This window comes from Lissotriton helveticus, chromosome 5_1 (genome assembly GCF_964261635.1).
Source record: "Lissotriton helveticus chromosome 5_1, aLisHel1.1, whole genome shotgun sequence".
Lineage (NCBI taxonomy): Eukaryota > Metazoa > Chordata > Amphibia > Caudata > Salamandridae > Lissotriton > Lissotriton helveticus.
The window spans coordinates 106,736,294-106,759,286 of record NC_136065.1 but is presented as its reverse complement, the minus strand read 5'-3'; positions in this window follow the sequence as shown (position 1 = coordinate 106,759,286).

The following is a 22,993-nucleotide window of genomic DNA, read 5'->3' as shown; positions in this document are numbered from 1 at the left end:
GTGGGTCATTCTGCATCATGAGGGTCGTTCTTCACTGTGGGTCGCTCTTCACTGTGGGTCGTTCTTCACTGTGGGTCATTCTGCATCATGAGGGTCGTTCTTCACTGTGGGTCGCTCTTCACTGTGGGTCGCTCTTCACTGTGGGTCATTCTTCATCTGTGAAGGTCGCTCTTCACTGTGGCTCATTCTTCATCTGTGAGGGTCGCTCTTCACTGTGGGTCATTCTGCATCATGAGGGTCGTTCTTCACTGTGGGTCGCTCTTCAATGTGGGTCGCTCTTCACTGTGGGTCATTCTGCATCGTGAGGGTCGTTCTTCACTGTGGGTCATTCTGCATCATGAGGGTCGTTCTTCACTGTGGCTCATTCTGCATCATGAGGGTCGTTCTTCACTGTGGGTCGCTCTTCACTGTGGGTCGCTCTTCACTGTGGCTCATTCTTCATCTCTGAGGGTCGCTCTTCACTGTGGGTCATTCTGCATCATGAGGGTCGTTCTTCACTGTGGGTCGCTCTTCACTGTGGGTCGTTCTTCACTGTGGGTCATTCTGCATCATGAGGGTCGTTCTTCACTGTGGGTCGCTCTTCACTGTGGGTCGCTCTTCACTGTGGGTCATTCTTCATCTGTGAAGGTCGCTCTTCACTGTGGCTCATTCTTCATCTGTGAGGGTCGCTCTTCACTGTGGCTCATTCTTCATCTGTGAGGGTCATTCTGCATCATGAGGGTCGTTCTTCACTGTGGGTCGCTCTTCACTGTGGGTCATTCTTCATCTGTGAGGGTCATTCTGTATCGTGAGGGTCGCTCTTCACTGTGGGTCGTTCTTCACTGTGGCTCATTCTTCATCTGTGAGGGTCGCTCTTCACTGTGGGTCGTTCTTCACTCTGGCTCATTCTTCATCTGTGAGGGTCGCTCTTCACTGTAGGTCAATCTTCATCTGTGAGGGTCATTCTTCATCTGTGAGGGTCATTCTTCCCTGTCAGGCTCGTTCTTTCGTGTGAGAGTCTTCTTCACTGTGGGTCATTCTTCATCTGTCAGGGTCGTTCTTCATCTGTGAGGGTCGTTCTTCACTGTCAGGCTTGTTCTTTCATGTGAGAATTTCTTCACAGTGGGTCATTCTTCATCTGTCAGGGTCGTTCTTCATCTCTGAGGGTCGTTCTTCACTGTGAGGGTCATTCTTCACTGTGGCTCATTCTTCATCTGTGAGGGTCGCTCTTCACTGTGGGTTGTTCTTCACTGTGGCTCATTCTTCAACTGTGAGGGTCGCTCTTCACTGTGGCTCATTCTTCATCTGTGAGGGTCATTCTGCATCATGAGGGTCGTTCTTCACTGTGGGTCGCTCTTCACTGTGGGTCATTCTTCATCTGTGAGGGTCATTCTGTATCGTGAGGGTCGCTCTTCACTGTGGGTCGTTCTTCACTGTGGCTCATTCTTCATCTGTGAGGGTCGCTCTTCACTGTGGGTCGTTCTTCACTCTGGCTCATTCTTCATCTGTGAGGGTCGCTCTTCACTGTAGGTCAATCTTCATCTGTGAGGGTCATTCTTCATCTGTGAGGGTCATTCTTCCCTGTCAGGCTCGTTCTTTCGTGTGAGGGTCATTCTTCACTGTGGGTCGCTCTTCATCTGCGTTGGTCGCTCTTTACTGTGATGGCCAATCTTCTCTGTAAGTGTCATTCTTCACTATGGCTCATTCTTCGTCTGTGAGGGTCACTTTTCAATGTGGCTCATTCTTCATCTGTGAGGGTGGCACTTCACTGTGGGTCGTTCTTCATCTGTGAGGGTCGCTCTTCACTGTGGCTCATTCTTCACTGTGGGTCGCTGTTCATTGTAGGTCGTTCTTCATCTGTGAGGGTCATTCTTCATCTGTGAGGGTGGTTCTTCCCTGTCAGGCTCGTTCTTTCGTGTGAGGGTCATTCTTCACTGTGGGTCGCTCTTCACTGTGGCTCATTCTTCATCTGTGAGGGTCGCTCTTCACTGTAGGTCGCTCTTCACTGTGGGTCATTCCTCAACTGTGAGGGTCGTTCTTCACTGTCAGGCTTGTTCTTTCGTGTGAGAGTTGTTCTTCACTGTGGGTCATTCTTCATCTGTGAGGGTCGCTATTCACAGTGGGTCGTTCTTCACTGTGGGTCGTTCTTCATCTGTGAGGGTCATTCTGCATTGTGAGGGTTGCTGTTCACTGTGGCTCATTCTTCATTTGTGAGGGTCGCTCTTCACTGTGGCTCATTCTTTAGTGTGGGTTGCTCTTCACTGTGGGTCATTCTTCAACTGTGAGTGTCGTTCTTCACTGTCAGGCTCGTTCTTTCGTGTGAGAGTCGTTCTTCACTGTAGGTCATTATTCATCTGTCAGGCTCGTTCTTCACTGTGAGGGTCGTTCTTCACTGTGATGGTCAATCTCCATCTGTGAGGGTCATTTTTCATCTATGAGGGTCGTTCTTCCCTGTCAGGCTCAGTCTTTCGTGTGAGGGTTATTCTTCACTGTGGGTCACTCTTCATCTGCGTGGGTCGCTCTTTACTGTGATGGTCAATCTTCACTGTGGCTCATTCTTCACTGTGGGTTGCTGTTCATTGTGGGTCGTTCTTCATCTGTGAGGGTCATTCTTCATCTGTGAGGGTGGTTCTTCCCTGTCAGGCTCATTCTTTAGTGTGAGGGTTATTCTTCACTGTGGGTCGCTCTTCACCGTGGGTCATTCTTCATCTGTGAGGGTCATTCTGCATTGTGAGGGTCGCTGTTCAATGTGGCTCATTCTTCATCTGTGAGGGTCGCTCTTCACTCTGGCTCATTCTTTACTGTGGGTCGCTCTTCACTGTGGGTAATTCTTCAACTGTGAGGGTCGTTCTTCACTGTCAGGCTTGTTCTTTCATGTGAGAGTCGTTCTTTACTGTAGGTCATTCTTCATCTGTCAGGCTCGTGCTTCACTGTGAGGGTCGTTCTACACTGTGATGGTCAATCTTCATCTGTGAGGATCATTTTTCATCTGTGAGGGTCGTTCTTCCCTGTCAGGCTCGTTCTTTCATGTGAGGGTCATTCTTCACTGTGGGTCACTCTTCATCTGCGTGGGTCGCTCTTTACTGTGATGGTCAATCTTCTCTGTAAGTGTCATTCTTCACTATGGCTCATTCTTTGTCTGTGAGGGTTGCTCTTCACTGTGGCTCATTCTTCATCTGTGAGGGTTGCTCTTCACTGTGGGTCGTTCTTCATATGTGAGGGTCGCTCTTCACTGTGGGTCGTTCTTCATCTGTGAGGGTCCTTCTGCATCGTGAGGGTCATTCTTCACTGTGATTAATTTTTTTATTTTTAAAGTTTTATATAGCGCGAACTTGATCCCGAAGGATATCAGAGCGCTTTACAAATTGAGGCAAAGGTAACAAATCAGAACATTAGTCTAACGTTGTTTATTTAATTATAAAATACATCAATAACTTTTTTCAATTAAAAATAATAGTGCTCAAAGTCTAAATAACACGTACCCGTGCAACAACTGAAGTAAAGGGGCCAGTGCCAGGGAGGTGCCACATGAAGAGGAGGCGGTACTAAGGCAGGACTAACAACTATTTATGAATCAGAAGCCAGCATTTAGGATAGACAATGACACCAGCCAATGGCAAATATGGGCGGAGAGTAGGCGGGGCTGCTGTTCACTACTCCACCACAAGTCTCGCAGAGTAGCGCGTGCACACTGGCTCTAGACTCGACCTAAAAAAAACACACACAGACAAAAGAAACAGAGTAAAGGAGACCATCCTAAATTAATCATGTGAACTTAAAGCAGTCTAGTGTCATGATCTAGCTTATTTGTTAAGGAAATCTAACAAATAATTACCTAGCCTAATAAAGTAGAAACAACTATAATTTATTTTCTTTTGTGTTGGCGCCAAGGTGAGTCTCCTGACATGCAGTCTGCAGAGCAGGAATGCTTAATGGCTTGTAAGCCTCTGCACCAGTAGTGTTTAGAGGGGGTTGGGCGAGTGTTCAATAATCTGTTTGTTGGTTTCACTTATTATGGTGCACAGAATGGATTCAATATCTCTTTTTTAGGAGATACCCTCTCCCGCAGACATAAGGTCAATCTTCATCTGTGAGGGTCGCTCTTCATCTGGGTGGGTCGCTCTTCACTGTGGGTCGTTCTTCAATTGTGTGAGGGTCATTCTGCATTGTGAGGGTTGTTCTTCACTGTGGGTCGCTCTTCACTGTGGTTCATTCTTCATCTGTGAGGGTCGCCCTTCACTGTGGGTCATTCTGCATCGTGAGGGTCGTTCTTCACTGTGGGTCGCTCTTCACTGTGGCTCATTCTTCATCTGTGAGGGTCGCTCTTCACTGTGGGTCGTTCTTCACTCTGGCTCATTCTTCACTGTGGGTCGCTCTTCACTGTGGCTCATTCTTCATCTGTGAGGGTGGCTCTTCACTGTGGGTCATTCTGCATCGTTAGGGTCGCTCTTCACTGTGGGTCACTCTTCACTGTGGGTCATTCTGCATCATGAGGGTCGTTCTTCACTGTGGGTCGCTCTTCACTGTGGGTCGCTCTTCACTGTGGGTCATTCTGCATCTGTGAGGGTCGCTCTTCACTGTGGCTCATTCTTCATCTGTGAGGGTCGCTCTTCACTGTGGGTCACTCTTCACTGTGGGTCATTCTGCATCATGAGGGTCGTTCTTCACTGTGGGTCGTTCTTCACTGTGGGTCGCTCTTCACTGTGGGTCACTCTTCACTGTGGGTCATTCTGCATCGTGAGGGTGGCTCTTCACTGTGGCTCATTCTGCATCGTGAGGGTCGCTCTTCACTGTGGCTCATTCTGCATCGTGAGGGTCGCTCTTCACTGTGGCTCATTCTGCATCGTGAGGGTCGCTCTTCACTGTGGCTCATTCTTCATCTGTGAGGGTCGCTCTTCACTGTGGGTCACTCTTCACTGTGGGTCATTCTGCATCATGAGGGTCGTTCTTCACTGTGGGTCGCTCTTCACTGTGGGTCGCTCTTCACTGTGGGTCGCTCTTCACTGTGGGTCATTCTGCATCTGTGAGGGTCGCTCTTCACTGTGGCTCATTCTTCATCTGTGAGGGTCGCTCTTAACTGTGGGTCATTCTGCATCGTGAGGGTCGCTCTTCACTGTGGGCCACTCTTCACTGTGGGTCATTCTTCATCTGTGAGGGTCGCTCTTCACTGTGGGTCGCTCTTCACTGTGGCTCATTCTTCATCTGTGAGGGTCGCTCTTCACTGTGGGTCATTCTGCATCGTGAGGGTCGCTCTTCACTGTGGGTCACTCTTCACTGTGGGTCGCTCTTCACTGTGGGTCATTCTGCATCTGTGAGGGTCGCTCTTCACTGTGGCTCATTGTTCATCTGTGAGGGTCGCTCTTCACTGTGGGTCGCTCTTCACTGTGGGTCGCTCTTCACTGTGGGTCGTTCTTCACTGTGGGTCATTCTGCATCATGAGGGTCGCTCTTCACTGTGGGTCGCTCTTCACTGTGGGTCGCTCTTCACTGTGGGTCATTCTGCATCTGTGAGGGTCGCTCTTCACTGTGGCTCATTCTTCATCTGTGAGGGTCGCTCTTCACTGTGGGTCATTCTGCATCGTGAGGGTCGCTCTTCACTGTGGGTCACTCTTCACTGTGGGTCATTCTTCATCTGTGAGGGTCGCTCTTCACTGTGGGTCGCTCTTCACTGTGGCTCATTCTTCATCTGTGAGGGTCGCTCTTCACTGTGGGTCATTCTGCATCGTGAGGGTCGCTCTTCACTGTGGGTCACTCTTCACTGTGGCTCATTCTTCATCTGTGAGGGTCGCTCTTCACTGTGGGTCATTCTGCATCTGTGAGGGTCGCTCTTCACTGTGGCTCATTCTTCATCTGTGAGGGTCGCTCTTCACTGTGGGTCATTCTGCATCGTGAGGGTCGCTCTTCACTGTGGGTCGCTCTTCACTGTGGCTCATTCTTCATCTGTGAGGGTCGCTCTTCACTGTGGGTCATTCTGCATCTGTGAGGGTCGCTCTTCACTGTGGCTCATTCTTCATCTGTGAGGGTCGCTCTTCACTGTGGGTCGCTCTTCACTGTGGCTCATTCTTCATCTGTGAGGGTCGCTCTTCACTGTGGGTCATTCTGCATCATGAGGGTCGTTCTTCACTGTGGGTCGCTCTTCAATGTGGGTCGCTCTTCACTGTGGGTCATTCTGCATCGTGAGGGTCGTTCTTCACTGTGGGTCATTCTGCATCGTGAGTGTTGCTCTTCACTGTGGGTCGCACTTCATTGTGGGTCATTCTGCATCGTGAGGGTCGTTGTTCACTGTGAGTCGCTCTTCGCCGTAGGGTCGTTCTTCACTGTGGGTCGCTCTTCACTGTGAGTCGTTCTTCATCTGTGAGGGTCATTCTGCATCGTGAGGGTCGTTCTTCACTGTGAGTCACTCTTCGCCGTGAGGGTCGTTGTTCACTGTGGGTCGCTCTTCACTGTGGGTCGTTCTTCACTGTGGGTCATTCTGCATCTGTGAGGGTCGCTCTTCACTGTGGCTCATTCTTCATCTGTGAGGGTCGCTCTTCACTGTGGGTCGCTCTTCACTGTGGCTCATTCTTCATCTGTGAGGGTCGCTCTTCACTGTGGGTCATTCTGCATCGTGAGGGTCGCTCTTCACTGTGGGTCACTCTTCACTGTGGGTCATTCTGCATCATGAGGGTCGTTCTTCACTGTGGGTCGCTCTTCATTGTGGGTCGCTCTTCACTGTGGGTCATTCTGCATCGTGAGTGTTGCTCTTCACTGTGGGTCGCACTTCATTGTGGGTCATTCTGCATCGTGAGGGTCGTTGTTCACTGTGAGTCGCTCTTCGCCGTAGGGTCGTTCTTCACTGTGGGTCGCTCTTCACTGTGGGTCGTTCTTCATCTGTGAGGGTCATTCTGCATCGTGAGGGTCGTTCTTCACTGTGAGTCACTCTTCGCCGTGAGGGTCGTTCTTCACTGTGGGTCGCTCTTCACTGTGGGTCGTTCTTCACTGTGGGTCATTCTGCATCATGAGGGTCGTTCTTCACTGTGGCTCATTCTGCATCATGAGGGTCGTTCTTCACTGTGGGTCGCTCTTCACTGTGGCTCATTCTTCATCTGTGAGGGTCGCTCTTCACTGTGGGTCATTCTGCATCATGAGGGTCGTTCTTCACTGTGGGTCGCTCTTCACTGTGGGTCGTTCTTCACTGTGGGTCATTCTGCATCATGAGGGTCGTTCTTCACTGTGGGTCGCTCTTCACTGTGGGTCGCTCTTCACTGTGGGTCATTCTTCATCTGTGAAGGTCGCTCTTCACTGTGGCTCATTCTTCATCTGTGAGGGTCGCTCTTCACTGTGGGTCATTCTGCATCATGAGGGTCGTTCTTCACTGTGGGTCGCTCTTCAATGTGGGTCGCTCTTCACTGTGGGTCATTCTGCATCGTGAGGGTCGTTCTTCACTGTGGGTCATTCTGCATCATGAGGGTCGTTCTTCACTGTGGCTCATTCTGCATCATGAGGGTCGTTCTTCACTGTGGGTCGCTCTTCACTGTGGGTCGCTCTTCACTGTGGCTCATTCTTCATCTCTGAGGGTCGCTCTTCACTGTGGGTCATTCTGCATCATGAGGGTCGTTCTTCACTGTGGGTCGCTCTTCACTGTGGGTCGTTCTTCACTGTGGGTCATTCTGCATCATGAGGGTCGTTCTTCACTGTGGGTCGCTCTTCACTGTGGGTCGCTCTTCACTGTGGGTCATTCTTCATCTGTGAAGGTCGCTCTTCACTGTGGCTCATTCTTCATCTGTGAGGGTCGCTCTTCACTGTGGGTCATTCTGCATCATGAGGGTCGTTCTTCACTGTGGGTCGCTCTTCAATGTGGGTCGCTCTTCACTGTGGGTCATTCTGCATCGTGAGGGTCGTTCTTCACTGTGGGTCATTCTGCATCGTGAGGGTTGCTCTTCACTGTGGGTCGCACTTCATTGTGGGTCATTCTGCATCGTGAGGGTCGTTGTTCACTGTGAGTCGCTCTTCGCCGTAGGGTCGTTCTTCACTGTGGGTCGCTCTTCACTGTGGGTCGTTCTTCATCTGTGAGGGTCATTCTGCATCGTGAGGGTCGTTCTTCACTGTGAGTCACTCTTCGCTGTGAGGGTCGTTCTTCACTGTGGGTCGCTCTTCACTTCGGGTCATTCTTCATCTGCGAGGGTCATTCTGCATCGTGAGGGTCGTTCTTCACTGTGGGTCGTTCTTCACCGTGAGGGTCGTTCTTCACTTTGAGTGTCGTTCTTTGATCTTGCCATACTCTGCATTGACCTCCTTTTGTGTATCCCTATCTTCCTGCCTGTGATGTTTTGGGGCATTCCCAATGGGTTTCATGTATAGTTTCCCTCTGGTTGTGTTTTCGCCTCTTCCACGGAGCACCAGTGGTGCAAGCAGCGCCATGTTCTCTCTCCTCCTGCTCTCTTCATTGTCACCTGAGCAGGCAGCTCACTAGAGTTACCAGACATTATTCATACACACCTTGTGCCCGTCGCCAAATACTAAATGCTCCTAATGTTGGTCGAAACCAGGGCATTGACTGATTTCCCAACCTCAGCTTGAGTCCAGGACTGGGAAGGAAGGTTCTGCAGTTCAAAGGTCGAATAATGAACCCATTCTCTCAGTTAATGCCCTCAGCGTCCAGTTGATGTGCTCAGATATTACATTTTCAGTTTGTTTGAGGCCCCAGCAGGGCTCAGAACTTGGAGTAAACTCTTGAACACACAACTCAACGCTGCTTTATTTTTCTTTTGCGTTCACATGAACCTCGGGGCATCTCTAAACCCGAGTGTTTATTATCCTCCAGTAAGAACTGTTGTTTTAATTTTAAAGGGCCGGGGAAATATGAAAACAGAGGCGGGAGGGGCCGGAGACGGAGCCCCCCATCTCAGTGTGAAGAGGTAAGTCGGATATGAGGTAATGCGGCCCGGCCGGCTGACCTCCTGCTGTTTATTTTTGTGTTCAGCTTATTTTATAATCTTGTAATACTGTACAACGCGATGGGATACAGCGCTTGTAGTGAGTGTTGGGTCAGCCAGCTGCAGCTGGTTACATGAGTGAGTCACCCCTCCTCTGAGGGCCAGGGGGTTCCACATACCAGCTGACACAATGGTGTGACACAATGGTGTGGCACAGAGGTGCCACTAACACAAGTGTGATGTGCTGTGTGCAGGTGACCCTGAAGTGGCCTTGGGGTGTCACACACACAGATTCACAATGTAATGCCCTACAGTCATGTGGTCCTCACTTCTTTTTAAGCTGGTGTTTCCTGCAATCTAAGGTCATAGACAGGGCAGCTGGAATTATGCGGCAATGGAGGACTAAATTATGCAGAAGGGTTAACAAAATAAGGCATCAAAAAAAGACAACTTCTGTAGCATAACATGAAACAAGCTGTGACACTATGTTTATTTTGTGATTTCAACACCTATGAACACAGTGTAGGTAAAATTGCATCTCATTAGTACTAGTTTAACACCTGAACAAAGCAATAAGAAACTCAGAGATCATCAGACAACCCTTGCAATGGGTCTGACATTGATCAGAAACCGTTTTTGGTGATTTTGTTTAGAATTGTTGACCACTCTATACTGGATTTTTTTTTTACAGCAAATGGTGGATTATGTGGCAAATGCAGTAAATCCCTAATCATGCAGACAATGCCACAGCCAGAGAATCGCACTGTGGACCTGTCCAGAAAGCAGAGACTGCTAAGGGCAGGGAATTATCAGAGCCCCCAGTGTCCTCCGTCTGACTTCTGTCATGGACAGCCTCTGCTCCATGTTCTGGATAAGTCAGATTACCTTGAGATCCTCTTCGACACTGAGGGGCAGATTTATGAACCCCTTGTGACAGCTTTATGCCGCTGTTGCGTCACTTCTGTGACGCAGCGAAGTTGTAAACAATGCGCCGCGATGCAACATTTTTACAACGTGATGCATCTAGGGAGATGCACCATGTTGTAAAGCTGTGCGCTACATTATACCTGCGTCAGGTATAATGTATGCAGGGAGGGGGTTCCGTCGCAAGGAAGCCTCGTAAAAGTGACGCAGTGAAATCTACAAGATTGCACGGAGTCACTTTTACAACCCCACTGCGTCAAAACCTTGCGCCTGCTTCAAGCAGGCGTAAGGAGTGATGCAGCATGATGGGAACAGGCATTTCTGACTATTGCTGGAGTTGTGTCGTGCTTACGACACGACTTTAGCAATGCGCTGCTTTTTTGCCAAAAGATGCATCACACATCTGTCTTTCCTTGCGCCACGTTGCGCCGCATTGTAAATGCGGTACATCCATGGTGGCGCAAGGCTTTTTTTCCGTCACGCAAATTAACTGGTGCATCTCTGCTAATATGCAGGGATGCGCAAGTTCTTGTAAATCTCCCATGTGCCAAAAACAACACATTGGAAAAGTGCAAGCAACAAAAACTCACCACACGTTGTTTCTAAATGCCCCTTGGGATACCTATCACAAGTACACACAGCTTTCTGACCCTCACAACATATGCCACTGAAGTCATGGTAGACTCCTTCAAACCACACTTCTCAAGTTCACTGATACACATGCTGCTAACATCACCAAAACCATAAACCCAAACCTTCTGCTTCCTGGTACTACCTGGAGCAAGAAGACATCCCTCTAGAAACAAGCATTTACAATGCAACGGTTTCGCCTTTGGAAAAGTTAGAGCTATTGGCATTGTAAATGACAAAATTTGTATTTATGTGTTGGTTTTGAAAACAGATAAATAAATGGCATTGTCATTTACATTGCCAATAGCTTAATCTCTCGCAAATGTGAGACCTATTGTACCCTACGGATGAGCTCAGCAGACAGCAATTACTACCACACACACACACCCAGAGCCACACACACCCAGAGCCAGTCACACACACCCAGAGCCAGCCACACATACAGACCCAGAGCCACACACACACACACACCCAGAGCCACACACACACGCACCCAGAGCCACACACACACACACACACACACAGAGCCACACACACACACACACACACACACACACACACCCAGAGCCACACACACACACACACACCCACACACCCAGAGCCACACACACACACACACACCCAGAGCCATACACACACACACCCACCCAGAGCCACACACACATACCCACCCAGAGCCACACACACCCACCTAGAGCCACACACACTCAGGAGAGCAAGCACAGCGAGGGGGCAGGGAAGCAAGCACAGCGAGGGGGCAGGGAAGCAAGCACAGCCAGGGGGCAGGGAAGCAAGCACAGCCAGGGGGGAGGGGAGCAAGCAAAGCCAGGGGGCAGGGAAGCAAGCACAGCCAGGGGGCAGGGAAACAAGCACAGCCAGGGGGCAGGGAAGCAAGCAAAGCGAGGGGGCAGGGAAGCAAGCACAGCGAGGGGGCAGGGAAGCAAGCTCAGCGAGGGGGCAGGGAAGCAAGCATAGCCAGGTGGCAGGGAAGCAAGCACAGCCAGGTTGCAGGGGAGCAAGCACAGCCAGGGGAAGGGGAACCAGGGGGTGGGGGAGAAAGCACAGCCAGGGGGCGGGGAAGCAAGCACAGCCAGGGGGCAGGGAAGCAAGCACAGCCAGGGGGCGGGGAAGCAAGCACGGGCAGGGAAGCAAGCACAGCCAGGGGGCAGGGAAGCAAGCATAGCCAGGGGGCAGGGAAGCAAGCATAGCCAGGGGGCAGGGAAGCAAGCACAGCCATGTTTCCAGTGCTTGGCTATTCTGAACAAACCATTGGTATCCGGCCTGCCACTCAAACGAAAACAACTCCCAGAATACCTTAAATAGCTAAATGAAACCTGAGAAGTAGAAACATTATTACACCCATTCCTATGAAGCTCTTCACCCACTCTCCACTAATTTGTTTGAATCATCAATCATGAGTCAGTGCGAAGAGTCAACAAATAAAGAACAAGTTACTAGAAAACATGTACTAGTTGTAGAATTAAGAATGACAACCCTAAGTCAATGCAGAGTCAGAGAAAAAAAAGTCCCTGTCAATTTCTGCACCTACACAGTTCTTTAGTTTTTATTATGTCGCGTGATCTCCTTTGAAGCCCTGCAAATGGAAACGTATAAATCTGCCTTCTGCGCTTGCATGCTTTATCTTTTATGCTCACAGGGTGCTAACAGATCCCTTGCCGCCCAGCTCTGTGATTTGAAGACCCATTTTTTTTGTTGATAAAAATGTCCTGCCTCCCAATTCGGCATGAGCAAATATTTCTCTGACAATCTGGTGCATTGGCTGGTGTTTGCGATTGACCAAGGGTGGGGATAAGAGGCTGACTCTCTGGCATGAGTACAGTGCTGAGGGGGCCCCCTGCAGCTCGCGCCTCCCCCGCACTGCGGGGGATGCGGGGGCCTGTATTACGCCCCTGGCACTTCTCAAGAGTTAGGATTATTTTTCACCCCGAGGGTGAGGGCCAAAATGTAGAGCCCGATAGAGATCCTTTTTAGCACTTGCTTTTTAGGGCTCGCTGCGAAAAGCGCGCGAAAGCGTGCTCTCACAGAGAGAACTATAGCTGTTGGCTCAGCCGACAACGAGAGGAAAGTGGACACAAGACCTGGCCGCGGGCAGCACTTTGTCATAGGATAACGTTGCGCGTGTGAACTTCTGCTGTTTTCAGCATGCCAGAAAGAATCCGATCGCGTCGCGCGCCTCGTGAACAGTTCCTTTGGAATGCAGGGGGAGTCTGGAGAGGGGCATGCGGCGCTGTTCACGAGGCGCGCGGCTCTGATAAACAGGCTGGCTGCAGTTAGCATAGTGTTTTGTGGAGAGCAGATCTAATGCCCTTTCCAATGCTTGTTGTGTCTGTTATTTACCACTGCACACAACACAGATACATTTTAGGGTAAAAGTGCAGTAGACGGAAGAGATTTCTAAAGTTTGAGCAAACACTTATGCAACGGGACAAATCAAATGTGCATTAATCTAACTGCCATTTGTGCAAGTTGACAAAATGTGCAAAGAATACTTTATCCTGTGCGCTGTCAATGCTGGTTCTAGGGAAACCCGGTACCAGTCAGCCGCGTAGAATACACATGCCATGAGCTTGCCTGATTGCCCCAGCAAGCATGGAATGCTGCCCTTATGCAAGAGGAGGGGGCTGTAAAATGTGATCGTATAAACAGTTACAAATGTTAGCATCAAAGCTGTGAAAAAGACAAGAGGGTGACGAGCATGACTGGGTTTGGACATCATGGTTGTCGCTGAACATATAAATCAGAATGAGATGTCAGTAGCCTGCAGCGTTTGCAGACACGGCACTCATTCAAGGTCGGCATTGGTGATGCGGGGCTAATATTACGTCACTGAACGTTGCCGCCATTAACCTGATCTGCTGCTAACTGAGCAAGGACCACGGGGCACCCACAGTAACAGTGTTTGAGGTAGTGAAAGTTGTGAGTAGGATGTACAGAGTAATAATGAAACACGCGGCACTCTCACGAGGACAGCATCAGGGGAGAAGCAAGTGCAGCGCTGCTCATTAACTGCCCCGGTGCCAGTCTGGTGCTCTGTGTGGCACTGAACCAGCCAGCTCTGCGTCCACTACAGCTCGTGCAGGGAGGGACTGTTGTATCTAAACACGAGATCTTAGATGCACCCCTGTTATCGAGTGCCGCCCTCTCTGTGTTGTCACCACGGCAGACCCTGATCTATTGAAACGGCGCACCGGGGGGATGTTTTAACGCAATCATGTTGAGCAATCACAGACGTGCTTTGGCTTTCACACTGACGGGTGTCTGCACGACTGACTGACGCGGAGTATGGAAACTCCTACATCCACGGGGGTCACACTGCGCACCCCATCTGATTGTACTATCTCTTGAGCGCTGAATGGGTCATCGGGGCGCTACAGGACAACTGGCAACGTGGGAGATTCCAGTTTCACCAATCAAGTCCACCAAGCAGGGCTCCTTTGTTGTCTGATGTATATTGTCCCGAAAGTAATTACAGGGCAGGGCGCTCTTTTACAAGGATATTGTTGTTGAATGAGAGAGGGGGGAAGGGTATGTTGGGGGTGAGGGAGGCCCTTGTATGATGATTTTATTTTCAGATCCTGGAAAGACCCCGTGGGCTGTGGGCAGCTCCCCTGTGCAACCACTAGAGACACATTCCGGTGCTGCGGATGCAGTTTTGCAGTGCAGCACGGTTCGATTTATTCCTAAAATCAGCTAAACTGGAGTTACACGACAGGGCTTCCATGTGCAGACGTCTGTGCGGTATCCACGGGCGCCATGGTGGAAACCCCAGAGATCCCCCTACCCCAAAGATGACAGCCTAAACCTGCACCAGCAGGATGCGAACCTATGACCTTACTGCCCCTACCCCTGACACCCCAAGGGTGAAAGAGTGAACCTGCAGGATTCTAATCTATGACATTACTTCCCCCTATCCCCAACACTACAAGGATGACAGTCTAAACCTGCCGCCTCACGGATGCAGAAGTGGCATGAAGCAGTACATACTAGGTTCATAACAAGAGCACAGCATAGGAGCCTATCGCACAGATGTGAACCCGATATAACACGGGGAGTAGCAGCAGAGGCTCCCCTTAAACACACCCAGCACTGTAAGCACCAGCGGCACGTCAGCACTCACACACCACTTTATTCGTACACCCGTTATGTTCTGCAGCACTGTGGCGCGAGCATCACCGGTTCCAGGCCCCGAGGAGGACGAGGAACGATGAACATGAAAAGCGGGCCGCCATTTTTAGGAACTTAAAGCTAGTAAGGTTGAGAATTACAATGGCCGCCCCCTCCCAGTGCTGTTCGAAATAACAGCTCCCAGTAGGGCACTCGAACGAGGCACATGCGTGCCGCGAGGCCACTGCGGGCAAACACTTACACAAGCTGGGGGAGCTGCTTAGACACGCACCGAGGGGCTGGCAATGTACATTGGTGTTAAGCGCATGAGAACACAGAGCCCACCCAGCCCCTCGCAGCGTTTTAAACAAGCATTTACAAGTGGGGCCGGAGACACGAACAGTGGGAGGGGGGGCGGGAACGGGCACACGGACAGCGGGAGGGGGGGCGGGAATGGGCACACGGACAGCGGGAGGGGAGGGGAGCACTCACCTGGACTTCTTCCGGCGGCGGTCGGCCTGGAGGAATGTAAAAAAAAAACCTCTGAAGAAAAAAGAAAAAACACCGCCGCAATGACGTTCACAGAGGGGCGGAGAGCGAAAAAATCGCCGGAACGCCCACGAATCTGCTCCGACAATTACGGACAGACCTCTCTTCCAAGGGCTAGCCTCCATTTATGGAGCTAACCAATGAAACAGAGAGGCGGGACAAAGCCCCGTACTGCTAAAACATAAGATTTTGCCTGCGCGAACACTGCTGCGCAGTGCTACGCCAGGCGAAACCTAATAAACGAGACTGTACCCACTAGCTCCACGGCCAATTCCAGACGGGATAAAAACATGCAGAGCAACTGACCAAAGTCCACCCAAAGTGGCTTCAAACACAAACCCAAGCATGTTGTCTTCCACCACCTGGAGCTAGAAGACAGAAACAACACAGTGAAATCCCTCAAGTTCACCTCCTATGGGCAGCTCCATCGACGCTAGCATCATTACACCCATCATGCCCACAGATGCAGCAATGCACGTGACCATGTGTCAGCAATGTTGCAAAAACTATCACAGGAAAGATAGTGGTAACTATATTTTATTTATTTATTTAATGGGATTTTATAAAGCGCGAACTTTACCCAAAGGTGTCAGAGCGCTTTACAAAAGGACCAGTTACACTACATAAGGACTTCGGAGTACATGAGTTACATAAAAGATACAGACAGAACAACTCTATATTCGCAAAAGAACAGTAGTAAGTACTTACGTCTACTACAGATACTAGAGGTTAAGAGTTGCATATATACAAGTTGAAGATTCACTCAAGGAGTGAATCCTAGGTCATGTTGGGGGAAGGAGATGCAATGAGAAAACAAGCATTTACAATGCAATGGTTTCGCCTTTGGAAAAGTTTGAGCTATTGGCATTGTAAATGACAACATTTTTATTTATGTGTTGGTTTTGAAAATAGATAAATAAATGGCATTGTCATTTACAATGCCAATAGCTTAATCTCTTGCAAATGCAAGACCTATTGCATTTGCAACCACACAGAGCAACACACAGAGCCACATGCACCCACACAGACAGAACCACACACACACACAGACAGAACCACACATACAGACAGACAGAACCACACACACACAGTCCCACACACATAGACAGAACCACACACAGAACCACACACACAGACAGAACCACACACACACACACACAGACAGAACCACACACACACACACAGAGACAGAACCACACACACACACACACACAGAACCACACACACACACAGAGAACCACACACACACACACACACACACACACACAACTACACACAGACAGAACCACACACAGACAGAACCCGCACGGACGCAGACAGAAAAGCAAACACAGAAAGGGCACACCACACAGACTCTCACTAACAGGCAGGCATGGGCAACAGAAAAGTACAGGGAAAGAGACGGACGGATACACGAACAACCAGCGCCGGAACACACCGTGCCGGAAGTGGAAGGTCCACTCTCCCCCCCTGACCAGCATCCCGGAAGCAGACGGCCCCTCCAATACTGTCTATGTGTCCCCCCTGCCCCTGTGGCAGCAGCGGTGCCATCCTATATCACATATGTGACCATTTCTGGGAGGTTTGGAGTTCAACCAATAGGAAGCCTATTTGTGAAGATGAGGGTTAACAGGTACATTATGGTCAACTGTTGCCTACTCTGAATTCTGCAGAGACGCACTTGTGCCCGCCTTCTTAGGACTTCTAATAATAACCTTATTGCCCATGCCAACAAAGGCCTAACTTCAGAATGAGACGTCTGACCTTCCTGGCCTCTTTAGCATATTTTAGATCCGGAGACCATGACGCCTTGAATAGTTTGCTCAACCAACACGTTGACATGCTTGCTGCAGTCTGATGTCACCTTCTCTCGTCATCACAATGCCAGCCTTTGGACGCCGTCAAGTCTGCATGCGTGACACCTCAACCCCCCCTCCACTTTGTAGACAGAAACCATACATATGCACAGAGACACACTCAGAAACAACCTCAAGCACACACAGAATCACATACACTGAAACATACTGCCACGCATGCACACAGAGTCAAACACACAGACAAAAACAACGCACACGGAGGGATACCGACACACACATATAGAAACAAAAATGCAGGCGCACGGACGCAGACAGAAAAGCAAACACAGAAAGGGCACACCACACAGACTCAACAGAAAAGTACAGGGAAAGAGACAGACGGATACACCAACAACCAGCGCCGGAACACACCGTGCCGGAAATGGAAGGTCCACTCTCCCCCCTGACCAGCATCCCGGAAGCAGACGGCCCCATCGATACTGTCTATGTGTCCCCCGCCCCTGTGACCAGAGATCGACAGAAATGTGTGTCCGTGCGCCTACCGGCAAGCAGTCACTCTCAATAACCATCAGCATCCGCCCCCTTACCGCTCACCTGGGCCAGTATCCCGCAACACTCGCACCAGCTGCGGGAAGGTAAATTCGGGCAACTTCAGCAGCGTCCCGTACCGCTCCAGGAATGAGCAGACAACCGCGAAATCCGACAAGGAGCCCGGGCAGGTGTATTCCTCCACGGGCGCCTGCGTCTCCGCGGCCGCCATGGACCTGCTGGTGAAGGAGGGGGGCGACCAGGCTCGAGCCTCCGGAGGAGCCCGCCGCGATCCCACAATGCACCGAAAGAGGCAGCAGAAGCAGCCCAGGTTGCGGTGACGCTCCTCCCCGACTGCCCTCTCGCTCTCCCTCCCCCTTCCCCCGGGAGCGTTCGACTAGTCTGGCCTCGTGTGTCACGAAAATGAAAACAAAAGAGCACAGAGATCTAGTGGTTTGAGAGCTGAGACCGAGTGGAAATAGACAACGGACGACAAGCTGAAGATTTCATTCGTTGTTCTACAAGGTAGCCATCTTGGGAATAAAGCGGGGGGTCTAGAAACGAGTCAGACAAGAAAAAAGAATGATTTAAAACTAATTTTGGAAACAAATCCAATTTCAAGAGACTGACGTATTTCAAATGTTTATAAAAAAGCTTGTTAAAGCATTTTTATAGGATATTGTATCTTTTAAATGCTACTCCGCTTTATATGAGTAGATAGCTCAGATGGTTACACTATTTTTTTGTTCAGCATATGTAAAGTACCATTGAATTGTAGATACATTTATAAGACAGTTACTGAGGCTAAACATTGCTCTTCAGACTGTCGCGCGGCCGTACGCGCAGAGATGGGTCCTAGAACGTGTGCCTTCCAGTTAGCCCCATTTCTGTTTCTATGAAGTGGGTGGGTGGCTTTAAAAGGCACAAGAAACTTAAATCGCAATTGGCCAGTTTGGAAGGGGCTGTGATAAAACGTGGACTGTAGCCAACAGCAGCACAGAGGAGGCGTGGTCAATTGAACATTGTTTACCTCCTAAGCGTGGGGTTCAAAGAACTATGTAACAAGTCAGGTCCCGGGCCGGTCAGCCAATCACAGCGCGGCCCGGGAAATGACGTCACGGGGGTGTCCCGGGCCGGCAGCCAATGACAGCGCGGCCCAGGACAAAGGGGCGGGACTTAAAAAAAGACAGAGAACGCCCCCGAATCGCGTTTTCACGAGAAAGCGTGATTGACAGCCTCTGTCTCCCAATGGCTAGCCTCCATTTATGGAGCTAGCCAATGGGAGACAGAGGCGGAACCAAAGTCCATATGTAGGATCATGAGGTTTCGCCGTGGTCGGAGCAACTGCTACGCAGTTGCAACGCCCAGGGCGAAACCTAAAGAAAACCGAGGAGACAAGAATACACTCTTTGAGTGTGCAACAGTGGCATGCAAGCCAAGTAAGGACCGGTCCAACACAAAACCGAGCAAGCCACGGGGTCACTCCGCCTCTCCTGTTAAGTGCAGGAACCTGCGCCACCATGTGTCTCTGTGTGTGATCCCCGGATGATGCAGTAAAAGGCCGCTTATGTCCACCCACAACACGTGCTCTCAAGCACTCCTGCACTCACTGCCGGAGCCCTGGCTTTTTAAACCCCAAAAAATAATTATTGAACTTTTCTGAACATATTTAAAGCCCTTTCTATCAAGAAGAATGGGCCATGCTAATGCTTTTAACAGACATTGCTGTTTTTTCAAAGTGACACTGTGTTGAGTTGACCCTTGACCTCTGGCTGCTACACTTATCTCTCTGCTGTAAAGCTGTCAGCAGGCAGTCTGGTCTGGCCAGAGTCAGTGCCTAGAAGTGCAGCCGAGTCTGCAGCACACAGCAGCACGGCTGCCCAGGAGGGTGGAGGTGGGCAGGTGGGTGGGTGGTTGTGAGGCCCCCAGGGTGTGTGCCACCCGCCACTGGTGAGCTGTACTTCTGAGACTCACACACACATCTAGGAATGAAACAACCGGGTACTTCCCTGATTTAAATGGCTCAATCCTGTGGAGGTTGACTACTGTGCAATATGCCCCTAGCACCAGCTTGCATTGAATTTTTATTTGTATTTTTATTCTAAGCGTTTTTATATAGCACAGACTTTACCGGAAGGTATCAGAGCGCTTCACAATAGGAACAGTAACGTTACATGAGGAGAAAATTACAAGTGGGCATGTAACAAAAGCAAACAAGATACAAGAAGAGGTGGCAAACGATATGTCACAAGAGGAAAAAACTGACAAGTGTGCATGTTACGTAAGCATAGAAGATATAAGTAGAGGTATAATACTGCAATAAGTGGCAGTCACTGAGAACACAATAACACACTGGGAAGGCACTTCTATAGGCATGGAGTACAGCATTTCCTATAGTGAAAGAACTTCCTTGAGGGAATAGAGAGGGCGTGAATTAGATTTGGAAGTGTTTTTGAAGGAGTAGAACTTTGAGGTCAGTTTTAAAGGACCGGGAAGAGGTGGTGGTCCGGAGCTGAGGCGGAAGTGTGTTCCAGATTCTCACCGCGTTCCCTGAAAAGGATTGGGCCATCGATCTTTCCTTTTTGAAAGTGGGAGGTTCAAGCAGTACATTTTCCGAATTACGTGAGGTCTAAAGCCTCCAGAGAGTTTCAGTTTATTCGGCAAGTAGAGAGGAGAGAAGGAGTGCAAGGCTTTGTGGGTGAATCAGGGGCATAGCCGCTTTTGTCCAGCAGGCGCGGTGGCACCAGGGCCCTGAGGGGCCCAGTGATCCCATATAATTGCTGTAGTTTTCTACCCCAACAACAGTCAAAGGAGCCGTTTTTATTCCTTGAAGTATGGCCCATGACATCCTTACTAGACTACATTGTTTGAATGAGTCTGTTTCCAGCAGACAAGAAGAGCTAATCCCAGGACACACCCATTCCACAGGGGTCACTGGGAGGTCATGTGTGTCCTACCACCTGCAAGGGCACTTCCTACATAGACTGATATGGCCATTTTCCTTGGAGCTATTGTAAGTTGGAGAAAATGTGTTGTACAAGTGTAGGCATTAGTATGGACATCATAGTACACAGTGCTTTAAATGAGCCGGTACTGTCCGGTACGGAGTACCGGCACTTTTTATTTTGAGAGGTAGAGTACCAGCACTTCTCAAGAGAAATGCTTTACTTCTCATTGGAGAGAACCAGCACTTCTCAGAAACAAGAAGGTACTCTGCTACAGCGTACCTGCACTTTTATTTTGCCGTTTCAAGCACTGATAGTACATCAATATTGTTTTATATTGTGCTTGGTCTGCTCTTGGGAGCATTGTGGAGCAGACCTGTAAGCTGTAAGACTTCCTCTTGCACTGGGTCTGTAATCTTTCCAGCAGCACTGGTTGGCACTGGGGAGAACCACCTGTGCCAAGGGGGCGTCAACCACAATGAAGAAGGACCCCCCTCCTCCCTTTGTATCCCACACAGCCCAATCCATACATCCACAGAGTTAGCTTGATGCTTTGTGTTGCTAGACTCGCCACACCCAAGTGAATCAGGACTACAATTCCCAGAATGCATTTGATTAATAAAGGAAAGCACAGGACTGGAAAGTGATGCATTTGATGTCATGAGAGATCAGAGACCAGCAGTGGCACACAACACACCCCTGTGTGGACTCACAGCAACCACACTTGTCTTGTGATAAGACTGCTGACAGTCTACAAACCTCACTGGGGCACACTCACTGGGGCACCTCACTGGGGCACACTCACTGGGGCACACTCACTGGGGCACCTCACTGGGGCACACTTACTGGGGCACACTCACCGGGGCACCTCACTGGGGCACACTCACCGGGGCACCTCACTGGTGCACCTCACTGGGGCACACTCACCGGGGCACCTCACTGGGGCACACTCACTGGGGCACACTGGGCCTCTCTTCCGCCTCTGCACATGTATGTAGACTGGGGTGTGACCAGGGAAATATCTCCAAGCGGCTGGGAGCCCCTCTGTCTCCCTAGCAGCTGTAAATGTGAGGCGGGGGTACCCCACGGACAGGGCAGGGCACACATTGGTTCTCGCTTCAGAAGACTCACACTCTTTCTCTGCCAGCCTCAGCCTGAGCTCCCCATGATAGCGCCTCGTGCACGTGAGAGGCGCTTGGAAATGAAATGAAGCGTGTATCCCTCCGCGCAAGGCAGGGATTACCCATGTATGACTATGCAAATTCAATTCCATCCCAGCATGTGATTCAAGCATCTTCCATTGGCTCGACATGTTCACTCCGATTAATATAATTCTGGAAAAATGAGCTAGACAGAGGGTTTTTTTGTAGACATTATGATATTTACTTCCACTAAACTATAATGAGGTCCCTGTTTATTTCCAGCCTCTCCAAGAAGGGCCTCCTTTCCTTGTGTCTCTGGGGCTGTTGCTGCAGTCTTTCAAGAAAGTCACCGTTTCAAGGTGGGACCACAGAGGAATGTTGGGTTCACTTTTAAGGTGGTCACCAGTGTGAGCCAGACTCAGAGAACCCTGAAACAGATATAGATAAATGTGAAGATGAATCACATTACAATAAAAATGTAAATTAGCCGGAGGGATGGTTCTTCTTAAGGGATGAGTTGCATTTACAGCTAACCTACGGCTAGATGGACTTCTATGTCGACCAGGGGTCCATAGGCCGAGATGGAAACAGGATGGCGCCCCTAGCGGCGGGTCATTAAGGTGGTACTTCTACCTTGCACAGGATTTAAGGTGGTCCTCTGCGCTTCCGTTCATTTTTAGGTCTCGCCTGTCGATGCGCATGCGCATCGAGCTTGCGAGACTATTGGGGCTTAAACAGTCTTTAACCAAGTTGCAAGGAATCGTGGCGATTCCTTGCAGTGCCCGTGAAATTCAAGCTTAATGCGCATGTGCATTGAGCTTAAAAGCGCGTGCACATGCCCCCAGCCGCCTGCTTGCATGTATTTTCCCTCAGCCGCACTCCTCCCACACCCACGCTCTGCCCCCTCCCCTGCCTGCCGTGTCGCGTTTCTTCAGTTATCTTAGCCGCACTCCAGGCCCCTGCTGCTTTCACACCCTCATGCCGCTCACCCCCTCCCCTGCCCGCCGTGTCGCATTCATCCCCCCTCCCCTTCTCTGCCTTCCCTCCATTCACCCCAGCGCGACTTCTCCTCCCCCCTAATTACATGCCTGCTGTTTACTTCTTTCACGGCAGCTCTCTCGCACATCAAAGGCTGCCCCCCACGCCTCGCAACAGACTTCGTTGGCCCCGAGGCAACCAGTTCTGACACACACCAACTTAGAGCTTGACTTGTACTGACCCTGCACCCCAGCAGACATGCAAGCATCAGACATCCACAAGCATCAGACATATATATTCACCCACTCTGCTTCAGTCACCCACTTACACAAATCGCGCCGATACCCCGAGCAGCAGTGCCCGCAATACCGAGCGTTCTGTTATGCCACATCTCTCAGCTTACAGATACCTTCGCTCTTTCTTTTCTTTTCCTCTCAACGTTTCTGCCTCTTTCACTCTCTC